This window comes from Megascapheus bottae, chromosome 12 (assembly GCF_031878675.1).
Source record: "Megascapheus bottae isolate mThoBot1 chromosome 12, mThoBot2.hap1, whole genome shotgun sequence".
In the NCBI taxonomy this organism is placed as follows: Eukaryota; Metazoa; Chordata; class Mammalia; order Rodentia; family Geomyidae; genus Megascapheus; species Megascapheus bottae.
Genome location: NC_143520.1, coordinates 696,068 through 710,853, shown reverse-complemented (window position 1 = coordinate 710,853; position 14,786 = coordinate 696,068). Strand labels below are relative to the sequence as shown.

Here is a 14,786-nt window from a genome sequence, read left to right as displayed (position 1 = left end):
TAAAAAAAGATCAATTATTTACAAATATATACAGTTTATTTACCAGTAGCAATGCCAAAGGTGTAGACACATAAAACATAGCATGATAAATTGCCACTTGTTTAGGAATATTTGTACACTTCAAGGATAACTAAAATGAAAACTTTCAGTGGACTAGTAAATAAAGAATTATGTTCACAATATTTTGAAAAGCTATTAGATTGCACAACTTATAGTAAGAAACACCTAAGCTTACCAATCAGAACCACCTCCTAGATGTCAGAGAGAGTTATTTTCACTGATGCAGATAGTAGTAAGGAAAAAAATTGAATTAGCGTATTCCATACTATCACTATTTTAGAATTTAAGATAAATTTCATGTGCTTATATGTACAACTTGGTTTTATGTAACATTTTAATCTCCTTCTGTGAAAGAAGACAGGCTTGAAATTTTAGCTGTGGACTCAGTCCTGGGACAGATTTTAAAGATTGATTAACCACAAACATGCTTTTAAGTGTGACAGCCTTCTCCTCAGACCACAACATGTGTAATGTGATGTAATGTGACATGTTTTTTAAAGCACCAAGGTTTATTTTTATAAAGAAACAAGCATTTTATTTAGTGATATTCCATAATTTTCCATGTAGCCCTTGGATAGAAGCATTGGGGCTCTCTATTTAAAAATTAAATTCATACTGCACAGTATGGTATACGTAGGAGGCCATTAGTGCAAAGATGAGTGGCCTACAGGGTAATTATCCAGAGATAGAAAATCCTAAGCTATTATATTAACTTTACCAAGGGAACAGCAGTTATGACCCATAATAAAAGCAATATAAAAATTCTGCCAGGAATAGTTTATATATTACATAGAGCTTTTAACCAGTTGGCATGAAGTGTACACCAACTAAAATGAAAGGCTTGAAATATTGGAAAAATAAATGTTACTTTTGTCAAAGTTTGGCATTTATTAGATATTTGCATCTTATAAGACTATGGCTTATTTTGGAATATTATACCCCATTGTTAAAAACATCTAAGTGCTGGTGGCTCATGCCTATAATCTTAGCTACTCCAGAAGCTGAAATCTAAGGATTGTGGCTCAAATCCAGCCCAACCAGGAAAGCTTGTGGGTCTTTAATCTCTAGTTAACCTAAACCAAGCAAGCAGAAAGCTAAAAGTAGAGCTGTGATTCAAGAGGTCGCTTGCTAGCCTTGATCAGGCACAGATCCAAGGTCCTAAACTCAAGCCACAGGATCAGCACAAAACAAAACAAAGAAATTAAAATAAAATGAAGCAAACAACTCTTAAACACAAAACTATGCAATTCTTTTAGTTGAACTTTGTTTTTCCACTGAAGTTGCCTTCTTCTAATAATTTGAGATACTTGTGATTATAATCAATGTCCCTGACATTGATTATAAAAAAATGCCTGATTTTTTAACTTTACAAGTACTTTACATATGAAAAGACTTTATTAGAAATTGTGATTTGTTTTTCAACCTGAAAGAAAATACATGAATGCAAACACACTTTAGCCAAGCATCTAACAAAGAAATAATAGAGAAGATATAGTAAATATCATTGCTAAAGTATGGATAAAAAAATAACTCATGGCACAATTTCAATGAAGAACAGTAACTTTCTCAACAATACATCCTGCCTTTCAGGGTAATTAAAAAAGCAATGGACTTTTGTTTGTTTAAAATTCAGTCTCACTCTATCCTAAACTTCAGTTTTAGAAAAGTTTTTGTCACAGTGATGTTTAGGTGATGAGAGGTTTGTGAGTAAGTGAAAAATTATTTCTCCACATGAAACTTTGTTTCACTATAAGGAAGTAAAAAGGCTCAGAAATAAATACAATGTGAGAATTAGGGTAGTAATAGTCTCTACTTGGTAAGAAAATATCTTGTATTGAGAGTAACAATGTTTTCCAAACATAGAGTAATCCTAAGTGTAAAAACATTTGCCCCCAGTAGAAGGGTATAAAATTAACTCTCAAAAATCATTGATTTCCTGTATGCCACAATAAGAAATCAGGAATGCAATTCCTTTTGCAATAGCCTCAAAAAAGAAATACTTAGGAATTAACTTAGGATGTAAAGATCATTTATGATGAAACGGGGACTTGCTTCAGCTTGCTGGAATACAACTACAATAGAAGGCATAATTCTTCTTAATGGATTATCCAGAAGACATATCTGTTGTATGAATAAACTCATCCGAATTGGCAGGAATGAATATGTAGTTGTTATTAGAGTGGACAAAGGAAAAGGATATATTAACTTGTCTAAAAGAAGAGTCTCTCCAGAAGAAGCAATCAAACGCAAAGACAAATTCACGAAATCCAAAACCGTTGATAGAATTCTTCATCATGTTGCTGAGGTACTAGACTACACCAAGGATGAGCCACTGAAAAGCCTGTTTTAAAGGACTGCTTAGGTCTTTGATGACAAGTACAAGAGACCTGGATATGGTGCCTATGATTCATTTAAGCATGCAGTCTCAGACTCATCTATTTTGGATAGCTTAGACTTGAATGAAGACGAATGTGAAGTATTCATTAACAATATGAATAGACGTTTGCCCCCACAGGCTGTCAAAATTAGAGCAGATGTTGAAGTGACTTGCGATGGTTAAAAAGACATTGATACTGTAAAAGAATCCCTGAGAGCAGGTGGAATTGTTCTACGGAAACCATGACCATCAAGATTAATCTAATAGCTCCTCCAAGGTACGGAATGACTACAACTATGGAGAGAGCTAAAGGCCTGTTTATCCTCAATTAAGCTATGCCTGTTATCAAAGAAAAGATTGAGGAGAAGAGGGGAATATTCAGTATCCAAATAGAGCTCAAAGTGGTCACAGGTACAGATGAGACTGAACTTACAAGGTAGCTGGAATGACTTGAGAGAGAAAATGCTGAAGTGGCTAGAGATGCTGATGATGCACAAGAAATGGAAGCCAAAGCTGAGGATTAATTTTATGGGAAGCAGAGTCCAACTTATGCAACACAAAGCAGCCTTTCCTAGCTTCACACTCTAGACTTGAAAGTTTTCCAGTATTGATACCTTCAAAGCTAAATATTTCTTCTTTCCAAGTTCTTCAATGTTCCAACAGATCAGAGTGTCAAACACCCTCCTAAATGTCAGCTGTTTCCATACAGTAGTTCCAGCACACTTAATTTGACTAGCGACAATTAAACAGAAATGGTCTTAAAAATGGGCTTGTGCTGTCCATTTCTTTTTATTTAATTTTTGTGCCAATCCTGGGGCTTGAACTCTGGGCCTGAACACTGTCCTTGGGCTTTCCTCAAGGCTAGAGCTCTACTACTTGAGCCACAGCACCAGTTCCGGCTTTTTTTCTCTATGTATGTGGTACCAAGGAACTGAACCCAGGTCTTCGTGCATGTTAGGCAAGTACTCTACCATTAGGCAAAACGTCCAGTGATGTGAAGTCCATTTCTTACATCTCAAGATTTACACCCTTCATAGTTCAGTGTCTCCATGAGATTTATGACAGCACCCAGAACAGTAGCAATCCCAAACTTTCTATATAAAATGTATTCCAGTAAATATCAAATACATTTCTTGAATATTTAATGATAGACTTCTTTGTTTCATCAGTTAAAAGTACCCCTAATGCTATGACAAATTCTACTGTCTTTGTAGTTAGATGAAGGAACTGGGGTAGGGGTCACAATCCAAAGCTTCAAATGGAATAATAAACGATCCTGTACAGCAAAAACAATTTTTAGCAGAAAGAACAGCATTGGAAGAACATCGATATCAAACTTTAGACTCTGTTACAGAGCTATTGTAACCAAAATAGCTTGCTACTAGCAAAAGAACAGGCCTGTGGACCAGTGGAATAGAACTGAAGACCCAGAAATCAAGCAGCAGACCCTTGTCCACCTAATCTTTGATAAGGGATCAAAAAATAGGATGGGAGAAAAACAGCCTCTTCAACAAATGGTGCTGTCAGAATTGGTTAAGCTCCTGTAGAAAGCAAAATGTGGAACCTTATATATCACCTTGCACCAGAACTGATTCCAAATGGATCAAAGACCTTGAGGTAAAAGCAGATGACCTGAAAACGTTACAAGAAGGAATAGTAGGTACACTAGGACTCCTTGAAACATGTTGAAACTTTCTTAATAAAAATCCAGAAACACAACGAATTAAAGAAAGTTTGGACAAATGGGACTGCATTAAACTGCAGAGCTTTTGTATGGCTAACGACATAGCTAGGAAGTTAAATAGAAAGCCCACAGAGTGGGAGAAGATCTTCTCTAGCCATACAACAGACAAGGACCTCATATCTAAAATATACCTACAGTTAAAAAAAAAAAACTAGAATCTCTCAAAAGCAAATCCTCAAGGAAACAACCATCCCATTAAAAGTGGGCAAAAGACTTCTCTGAATAGGAAATTAAAATGGCCTATAGACCCATGAAGAAATGTTTCACATCTATGCCCCTACAAGAAATGCAAATCAAAACAACTTTGAGATTCCTCCTCATCCGAATTGGTCAATATCAAGAAATCTAACAACAGATGCTTGTGGGGATGTGGCCAGGAGGGATCACTACTACACTGTTGGTGGGAGTGTAAACGCATTCCACCAAGTTGGAAAGCAGTATGGTGATTCTTCAAAAGATGAAACATAGAGCTTCCCTATAACCCAGCGATCCCACTCCTGGGAATTTACCCAAAAGTCCAGAAACAAGGACATACTAAACTTATTAGCCCAATGATGTTCGTTGCACCATTATTTACCATAGCTAAGATTTGGAAATGGCCCAGATGCCCCTCAGTAGATGAATGGATCAAGATGTGGTACTTACATACAATGGAATTCTATGCTGCCATCAGAAAGAATGGCATTGCCCCATTTGTAAGAAAATGGAAAAAATATTAAATGAAAGTCAGATCCAAAGGAAGAGAGACTCCCTAATTTGTAATAATTAGTACAAATTTAAGACTCTCCTAGCAGAGGATCACATACCTCAAAAGCTATGCACATAAGGTTATATAGAATGAGACTAAATGAATTAAATTCTAGGATATGATAACAAGAAGTTTATCTTTGTGATTGTTGTTCTTAGTGTACTATGTTATTTCTTTTCTCTTTTTTTCCCCTAATGTTTAATCTCATATGTGGTTAATTTATCTGACTTTGTTACCTGGTATTTTGTAGATATGTTTATTTGTTTATTTGAAACAGGGAAGGGAAGGGGGGAAACAAGATGCTTGGGAGGGCTGGGGGAGGGAAAGGGGGACAAAATGAGAAGGGGTATCAATGTGCAAGAAGTAATGTACCGGGGCCGGGAGTTTGGCCTAGTGGTTAAAGTGCTTGCCCAGCATGCATGAAGACCCGGGTTCGATTCCTCGGTACCACATACATAGAAAAAAGCCGGAAATGGTGCTGAGGCTCAAGTGGTAGAGCTCTAGCCTTGAGAAAATTCCAAGGACAGTGCTCAGGCCCTGAGCTCAAGCCCAGGACTGGCAAAAAAAAAAAAAAAAAAAAGAAGTAATGTACCCACTCCCTGACCAATGTAACTGTAACTCCTCTATATGTTACACCGACAATAAAAACAATTGTCTCCATTCCTAGATCCATACAGATGACTATATGTATAGATGCTTAATTTACACATTATAACCAGTTGCACATTGAAAACCTGAGGGTTATATCAGTGGTGAAATTAGTATTAACCATCACTAAATGGTTGTTGGAAGAAAACAGATTTTTTTCACACATCTCTTTGATGCCTGATTTAATTTCAAGTCCAAAGATATTAGTCAAAGTCATTTTAAAATGTAAAGGATTCATGAATCATGCAATGAAAGCTTCACATGACTCAAAAACCATATCTGGTACAGATGGCCAGTGTGGCTGGCTGCTTGCATCTCAAGCAGCAAAAGCTCTAGCCCACATTTTTGCTTCAAATTCTTCTAAACCTAGAATATTTGTACCAGAAAGTATTTTTGATTATATATTCCTTTTTGAATAACTTGAATATTTTTGGAGCTCTTTTCCTGTTGTGAATATACAAAGATAGTGTATGAAAAGACAGAAAGCACTAATTACTGCTTTAAAATTTTTAATGCCACCCTTCTTATACATTCCAAGCTCAATTAGGAAAGGTGAGAATCTTTACATTTTAGGCGTTTTTTTTTTTATCACATACACAGTTTTTCCTAATTTATGCCCTTGAATCAAAGTTAGAGAATGATTCAGAAAGTTATATTACACTGATTCATGGAATATGAAATCACTTTACATTTCTTCTAAGTTCTTACATCTATTCACAAGACATTTTTCATCACCTATGACTTGCTGTTTTCTTGCTTTTCTATCTGTTTGCACTAGTTAACTCTAGATGAATCTCAGTGGCCTGTCCAAATCAACAGCTTTAATTTAATGTACACACAATTTAAAATACACAGTATTATCACTCCAAATCTATTGCATCAGAATCTTCAATTTCAGTAAAAATCATCTGATGATTCATATGAAAGTGAAAATTTGTAAATAACTGGAAAATAAAAATTGAGTGAGCATAGATAATGACTACCAATCTAGACAGTAGGTCAAGGTTATAGAGAAGTAGCTGACAGGCAACTTAAGTGCCTTTGTTCAGTGTCATTTTCTTAATGTTAGCTCCTATATGTTTTCCAGATACTACAAATTTAAATGAACTTTCACGTTCCATGACAAGTTAGACACTACTTACGTTGTAATGTTTGACTTAAAGTAGTGTTTTATGCACTTATTTTTGATGCTACATTTCCTGAAACCTGGAAACCATAAATCCAAAATACAAACAAACATGACAATTGAGTAAAAGTCAGCCCCTCTCAGATACTGTATTGATTAATCTTGAATGTAGTCTCACTAGATTTAGAGATGCTCTTACTTTTCAGTTTGTTTGATGACTTTTCCAAAGAGGATAGACCTTTGGAAGAATGACCTGCCAGAAATATGAACAGCACCAAAACTAGGATGTAGGCCCAGAAGGAATAAAGATATCCAAAAGAGGACAGGAACCAGGGTGCAAGCTCAGTTCTTCTGAGCATTGCTGGCATCACCTGTAGCCAACAGTCCTTTTCCCCCTTTTTTTCAGGCTTTCAGTGAGGATTCCCACCAGCAGCTCTCCAGGGAGCTGCACACATCAGTGGTTTACATTATTAAGCTTTCAGCTTTTTCTACTGCAAAGCTATTGGTTTGTCTGTCTCTCCAGAGTCTAGAAAAGTATTGCTGCACTTCTCCAGCCTTCACTCATGTAAGCCAATGTTATAATTTATTTTTATACTTAATATATCTGATACCCTATATGTATACATAACACCCTCTTGCTTCTGTTCCTCTCTAGAACTGAAAAGGGTGTGGCCTACATCATTTTGACCACATAGGAATGGTAGGGTCTGGCATTTTGTCTTCATGTGAGGAAAGATAAACCCCCTTCCTCCATGATGATGAATCCCTCGAGGCAAGGCTGGGACTTGAATAAGAGATTACTAAACCTGTCAGTCCAGTGCCTGGACTGGAAGTTTTCTGTGGCTCTCCCCCCTATTCAGGGTTGGGCCAACTCAGGTGCCATTACACCATGCCACATGTCTCTGAGTTTGCGTTCCATCTCCTGTCTCCTGGCTCTTCTCTACTAACCGTGAACTCCCATTTCAGCTCTCTATTGGAGCTGAATTGATTTGTCAGTATTGTTTTTATATTCATTCGTTCCTATCTGGCCTTCATGGCTCAGTTTCCAAACAGTGTTAAGTGTATTTGATGGCTGCTGGTCTTTAAAATGAGAGTTCACCATGAATTTCCTATCCTTTTAATAAAGACTCCAAAATCTGATCTCTCAAAAATGTGGTTTTTCTCTTTTCTGACTGTACAATAGAACTTAACACACAGGCCAGTTCTCTCTAATCAGACATAAATCAGACATAAATGTAGTCTTGTTCCTCTATGGTTGACTTACCTTTGCAGAAAGATCACTGGTATTAAAAAAATTACAAATAAATCTATGTTCACTATTCCCATTGATGTGAGCAGTCATACATGAATTCTAAACTGAAATGTCTTATTTTGACTCTAAAATCTTTAAACGTGTTAATTATCATAGCTATTTGGAAATTGGTCAAATTGGTTGAGTACTATTTACTTTGTTTTAAGAAAGGGGACTTTTTGGAGAAATTGATGGAGAATTTCAAGTGTCAGAATAATAGTGTATTTTTTTCACAACTTGGAAGAGCTGTTTTTCTTTAAGAAATTATCTTCTGTTTTTATAATTTTATGGTAATATGTAGAGGAGTTACAGTTATATTTATAAGGTAGTGAGTACATTACATCTTCAAGGTTGTTACCCATTCCCATGTTTTTATTCCACCCTCCCTCTCTACACTCCCTTGCAAGTTGTAAAGTTCATTTCCAACATATTGTCTTGTGAATATCACTATTATTGATAGTGATATAGGATTGGCTCATCCTTTGTCCTTTGTCTCATCATCTTTGTTTTCCCCCTTCTTTTCCTAATTAAAATAAAAAATAAATGCATATACAATAGACCGATTACAACAACAACTGTAGAAAACAAAAGTTGGGTCCTTTATGTCACTCTGCACTAGAATGCATTCCAGATGGATCAAAGACCTTGCAGTAAAAGCCGATATCCTGAAAATTTTACAGGAAGGAAGAGGAGATACAATAGGGCTCCTTGGCATAGGTTGAAACTTTTTTTAATAAAGGCCTGGAAACACAACAAATCAAAGAAAGTTTAGACAAGTGGGACTGCATTAAATTGCAGAGCTTCTGTATGACAAAGGACACAGCTAACAAGTTAAATAGAAAGCCTCTGTAATGGGAGATCTTCACATACCATACAACAGACAAAGGTCTTATGTCTAAAAAACTTTTAAATGAATCCTCAAAGAAACAGCCATCCCATTATAAGAAATGCTATAGACTAAAGGGAGATTTATCTGAAGAGAAAATAAGCATGATCAACAGATGCAGAAATTAATGATTGACAACTCTCCTCATAAAAAATGAAAATCTTCCACTTTTATATCATAATTTGTAAAAGGAATTATATTACCTAATGTTTAGTCTTTTAGAAAAAGAGTGTGAATCAATATGTATGTTGAAATTTTATTAGTCTTCAAGTATTTTATACTGTAAGAAGTGAAAGAAAAATTGAATATGAAAAGAAGAGAAAAATAAGTTATAGAAGAAACATTGGTCAGTTTTTCAATGGAGATTTCCAAGTCATCAGGGATTTGCAAATGAATTAAAAGTGCAAAGGAGCTTAGCATTTCTATTTTGATGCTAATTCTGTAAGGCCTTAGTTTTTACTAAGCCTTGATTTCTGCTCAATTGTCTCTCATCTCTCTCTGTCTCTGTCTCTGTCTCTGTCTCTCTCTCTCTCTCTCTCCCTCTCTCTCTCTCTCTTCAGTTGCATAGTATCAACTATGTGTAGGTATTAAAATATGCCCTAATAGTAGAATACATGCTCTAATAATACGATTCTAAAGCATTTTTAATCATTTCAGAGGCAGAAACTTTCTCCAGTTTTTAAGATGAGCTGGTTAAATTTCAAATAGAAAATTATATTTTGTCTGTATATATTATCTCATATTTGCATTTGTTTGGCAGCTCTTTAAAAACAAATGAAACAAAAATGAAAACAAATCACAGATTCATCACTTAACAAACAGTGCACTTGCATGGTATCATCTTTTGCTCCTATATATATATAGATATATATATACTTTTGCTAAGTATGTTCATTGTAATGGAAGGTATGTGAAGAAATTCATTGGACAGCTCAACATTATTTTTATTGTCATGCAAGCAATAGATTTGGGGTTTGTATAAGAACATATTCAAGCAAATATCTTTATAGAGTCTTGAACTAAATTTTAAAAGTAAACAATCTGAGAATCATCCCTTCTTTTGTAGAAGGTATGTAGAAACATTTACTGAAAAGCACTCCTTACAGGGCACGACAAATGGACAAAATCAGGGAAAGCTTAGCATGGTTGCACCAGGTAGTATTTGTCATTTCTCTGAGTCATTTTCTCCAGTTGCTTAAATTCAAGGAAAGATCCCACTGAAGGTCTTATATCTTGAGCCTAAGAGGAAGCAACTCCGATCAACAATCAACAATTACTTTCTACCATTTCAGTACCTGTTTGGCCTATCCAGAGATAATGATGACCTAACCATATGCTTGATCAATACTGTTTAATAAATATCCTTGTTCTGTATTCCTTGAGATAATTCTTCCTTTTTAAACTGTAAAGTTCAAAATCCATATTTTTGAGGTGGTTGCTTACTTCACCTCTCTTCTTGCCAATGTTGCCTAATATATTTTCTTCTTCTGCCCTTCACCACATCTGAAATCTTTATTTGCTGGTTGAGAGCAAATAGCTGCATTTGACAGGTTGGTTGGATACTGTGGAATCTGGCCTTCAGTATAGACTAGCCTAGACTAGACTGATTTTTTTACGTTGCAGAAAAAACTAATACCTTGGATCCTAGAAAATTTACCTTTTGATGAGTCCACATCAGAAAAGGACAGTAAATCCTTAACTTTCTGCCCAATGCACAAAATATGTGCTTATGTGTGGCGAGAGAAGAATTCAGCCAAGATGCAAACATAAGTAAAGGTTATTGAAAATTTGTTAGAAAAGAAGTATGGCAAAGAAAGAGGACTCATATTAGTACATTCCACACAAGAAAGAACTAAACAAATAGAAGTAAAGGTCTGTGATTATGCCCCTATGAAGTCATATAAATTAGACTCAGTATAATCTGTGTGATTTCTTTGTACTTTTAGCACATAATTTTAAGGTTTCTTCTTTTATATATCAAACTGCACCTTGTCTTTTGAAGTTTACAGACTAGAGAAAGGACACATCCATTTGACTCAGGCAGAAGGGAGTTTATTAGGAGAAACAATCCACCAATCCCCACCAGATGTAGGTGGGCAAAGCAGGAACTAATTGTTGCTGCCTGCCACAATGACATGTCACTTCAGAGGCGGACTGGGAATGATCACAGACTCAAATAGCTGCATGCAGAAGTTTTTAATTTCTCTCTCCTTTCTTCTCTCTCTCTGCCTTTCTCCTTTTCTCTCTGCCTTTTTCCTCCTCTCTGCCTTTCTCCTCCTTTCCCCAGAAATCCCACACTATTTATACTATTTATAGCTTTAAGAAGCCAATCACCTAATTGGAGATTAGAGTCTCATGGAATTTCCTTCCCAGGCAGGCTTTAAAATGTGATCCTCAGATCCAGCCTAGAGTTACAGGCATGCGCCACCGATGCCCAGCTCCCATTTCATTTTCTTACTCTTCATTTATCTGGTCTAAACCTGGTAACACCACACTTCAAAAGGCACATGCTACTTGCTAGTCTCTTTCCTCTTTGTTCCTATTTGTAATACAACGATTCCTACATTCTCAATGTACAAGCTAGATTTTCTTGTTTACATACATCTTTCACCAAATACATTTTTGGCTAAAATTTTTTTTCAGTCTCTGTCAATAGCAGAAATCTTTGAAAATAGAGTCTAATTATACATTTTATTGTACGTTTAAGTTCTTTCTGTGTCCTAGGAAATCTTTGCTAAAATGATAACCATGAAGAAGTTCTCATATATTTTCTATTTTGCTTTTACATTTAGGTACATTTCCAGTTAATCAGTGTGGATTGTGTGAAGAAAGGGACAAAATCCATTTTTTCCAAGTATTTTTATGACTTCATCTGTTGCAATGAATTTTCTTCTCCTGTTGAATTGCTTGGACAGTTTTACAAAGAATCAGACATGTATCTATCTGTGAATGTTCTATTACATTACTTTGGCCTGTTAATCAAATAATAATTTAAAAAATCCTTCCCTAATATAAATATTCAAGTTTGTAATCTTTCCTTTAAGCTTTGCTTTAGCTACATGCCATAAATGTTTATATATTGTTTTTATGTTAGTATAAGGGTGATGTAGAGAGATTACAGTTACATAAGACAGGTAAAGAGTACAATTTCTTTTGGGACAATGCCACCTCTTCCCTTATTCTCTCTATTGCTTTTATTATTAATTAATTTTGAAAATTTAAATTATTTTATTTTGTAATTTCTCCCTAGTTTTACACTATATTTTCTTTTTTTTATTTTTTTATTTTTTATTTTTTATTGTAATTAGTAAAAGGGTTACATGATATTTGCCAGATAGAAGGTGCATTAATTCACATACATTGATACCCTTTCACATGTCTTGGTACCCGTATCCCTCCCCCCCACACCCCCCACCCGTCTTGGTTTTCCCCCCTTCCCTATCAAATTTCAAATATCCAAATACAAATAAATTCAATAAATCAGATAACAAAGTGAGATGCTATACCAATATGAGATAACCAAGGGACAGCAAAGGAGATGAGAGACAACATAGTACATTAAGGACAACAATCATTCATTATATGGCTTTTGTTTCACAAGTGTTTTCATTTATCTAGTATAGCTAACCTTTTTTCCTTTTATATAATTTTTCTCTGCCTATTTTTATTATTAATTCACCTATATCCAGCCTGCCATATTTTCATTTTTCCCACTCTTTTAATTCTAGTCATTCTGTATCTACATATTTCAGTATTTCTTGTAAACCTAATAGAGGCTGATTTTTTTAATATTTCACAATCTTTTTCAATTTGTAAGCTCAGTACAACTAGATTTAATATAATTAGGAATATTTTGAGGTTTAAATGTAACATTTTACTTATTGCTTTCTATTTGTTCCAGTCCTTTGTTCATTGATTCCACTTCATTCTTTTCCTACATTTATTCCCTTCATATCATTGGTCATTACTGTGATCTGTATTACTTGTCTATGGTATAATCTAAAATTCATTTTCTTTTGAATAGTAATTTTTCCTATAAGGATATCCAGAATCAGGAATAAAATATCAATTTATTTACTTGCCTACTTACAATTTCTAGATCTCTTTCTTTCTAGAGAGAAGTTTGAATTTATATCTAATCTTCTTTGGCTTTGGCCTAAACAAATTCCTTCCTAATATTTACAAATAAAAAACTGTCTCCTTTTTTCTTCCTCTCATTAAGTTTGGTTCAAATGGGATTCAGACTTCCACAGTAGATTTTTTCTTTCATTATATAATGCTGATGTTAAGAATTAATACTTTAACATTACCACACATGAAATAAGCAAGTGGTCTATAAAACTTTCTTTCCTTTAGAAGCTATCCTTTTATTTTTATGCCTATAATCACTACCATATTTCCAGAGTTGTTACACCCTGTCCTAATACTACCAATTCTTCAGTAAACAATCAGCTTATCTTTTATGACTAGTTTTGTTTTTCTGCTACCGTGATTCACATTTGTGCCAGAATCATGTATTCAAAACATGAGTCTGATGGTTTAAGTGTCTTCTTGAAATATCCCCTCTTTCAATAGCTTTCATGATAAATAAACTTTTAATTTTAATATTTCACCCCATTACAGTGCCAAATCCAAATTTGACTTCCTTCATTCCTAGAATTCCTAGAATCATTCTTAGAATTCCTAGAATCATTCCTAGAATTCTGGCTATAATTTACTTAAGTTATTTATTTTTAAACAACAAGAAATGCAAAACATAGATATCCCCTATGACCCAGCAATTCCACTAACTGGCATTTACCCAATCGTCAAGAAACAAGGACATACTAAGTCCACTAGCACAACAATGTTCATTGCCTCATTAGTTACCATAGAGAAGATATGGAACCAACCTAAATGTCCCTCAGCTGATGATTGGATCAACAAGATGTGGTATTTATACACAATGGAATTCTATGCTGCCATCAGAAAGAACAACATTGCCCTATTTGTAACAAAATGGAAAGAATCGGAAAAAAATCATATTACGTGAAGTAAGCCAGACTCAAAGGAACATAGGTCAATGGTTTCTCTCATTTGTCATAATCAGTATAAACCTTGGACTCTCCTAGCAGAGGTTTACAATAAGGCAAAACCTACATACATAAGGCCATATAGGACGAGGCTAAATGAGAGGACCCCCAAGATATAGAAACAAGAGCCATATAAGGTGTGGCTGTTGTTCTTAATGTATTATGTTATTTCTCATCTTATCTTGTTATCTGATATATTGTATATATGTATTTGAAATAGGATATGGAAGGGGGGAAAACAAGATGAGAGGTGGGGTGGAGGGAGGGAAATGGGGACCAAGACATGAGAAAGGGTATCAGTGTTTGTGAAGTAATGCACCTTCTCTCTGGTGAATATAATGTAACCATTCTATTGATTACAATAAAAAATTTAAAAAAATTTTCAAAGACAAAAAATAAACGCATATGATAAGCTTAATAAAAAAAAAAAGAAGCCAATCACCGTAAAGTTCATCTGCACAACCAGCATACAAGCCTGGAAGAAATCTAGCGATCACATTCTATATACAAGCACAGAAGAAACAAATCAACAAATGCAAAGAAAGTTCCTGGTCAGCAAGTAGTGACTCATTGGCGAGCTGCCAGGTGCCATCTTATAATATTACTTCCTTAGGGAGCTGAAAGCAATGGTCTCCAACACTAATGGTAGAGAGGGATTATATAGGGAAGGGTGACAGGGAGTTGTAATTGGAGGGAATGAAAAAATGACCTGAGCCAAGGAGACCTCCCACTCTATCCAGATATGACAGTTATCTTGATTATAGGTGCTTCCTGGGAATTTCTAGGGAGGGCCATGTGCAGTCTTGCGCAGTGAGGAAATAGGGAAGGGTCCAT

General features: G+C 35.1%; 1 pseudogene; it reads left to right on the top strand.

Moving 5' to 3' along the window:
• The first annotated feature begins 2,095 nt into the window (after positions 1 to 2,095).
• Positions 2,096 to 2,961, top strand: LOC150056085 (eukaryotic translation initiation factor 2 subunit 1 pseudogene; annotated as a pseudogene).
• Positions 2,962 to 14,786: the final 11,825 nt, after the last annotated feature.